Genomic DNA, 959 nt, shown 5'->3' with positions numbered 1-959 from the left:
GCGCGCCGCCCCGGCCCGCCGTCGCCCGCGCCCCTGCCCCGACGCCATCCTCGCCGCCGACCCCGCGCACGCGCGGTCCTCTCCTCAGCTTGGTCCGTCTGCCGGCACCCTCCCTTTGCATTTTTTTCATATATATGCTTGTTTATATATATATATATATATATATGTATGCTTGTTTTTATAAATATATATATATATATATATGATTGTTTATATATATATATATGTAATGTTTTTTTATAGAATATGATGTTTTTTTCATAGATGATCACATATATGATGTATGCACGAATGTGGATGAAATATGATGTTTTTTTGTTCATAGAACATGATGTTTTTTAATTCATAGATTTTTTTTGTTCATGGGAGAGGCGGATTTTTCTATCGTGCATAGACGGATTTTAGACCACGGGAGCACCCCCTCCCTATCGTTGCAAAATTTGCTAAGTGATATTAAAAAGGAAGGAAAAGAAGGATAGGAAAGAAAGAAAATAAGAAGAGGAAAGAAAGAAGAAGAGGAGAGAAAGAAGAGGAGAAATAAATAAGAAGAAAAAAGAAGAAAAAGAAGAGGAGAAGAAGAAAGGAATAGTGGAGAAGAAGAGAAAATAGAATATATTCTATTTTCTCTTCTTCTCCACTATTCCTTTCTTCTTCTCCTCTTTTTTCTTTTTCTTTTTTTTCTTCGATCTTCTCCTCTAGCTATTCCTTTCTTCTTCTCCTCTTTTTATTTCTTCTTCGTTTTCTTATGTTTTATCGGGTATGTCGTCGTCGATATACCCCTCCTGACACCGATGGCGACCCTCGTTCCCAATAAAAAAAAAGAGGATTTATCGGGAACGAGGGTCGTCGAGGGTCGCCGAGCGGTAGAGAAAACCCTAAATAGCAAGTATCGTCGGTGTGAGATACATGTGGCCGTCGGTGTCGGACACTACATCCACGTCCCACAAGTGACGCGGGCT

Source organism: Triticum dicoccoides, chromosome 7A (genome assembly GCF_002162155.2).
Source record: "Triticum dicoccoides isolate Atlit2015 ecotype Zavitan chromosome 7A, WEW_v2.0, whole genome shotgun sequence".
Taxonomy (NCBI): domain Eukaryota; kingdom Viridiplantae; phylum Streptophyta; class Magnoliopsida; order Poales; family Poaceae; genus Triticum; species Triticum dicoccoides.
This window is presented reverse-complemented; position numbering follows the sequence as displayed.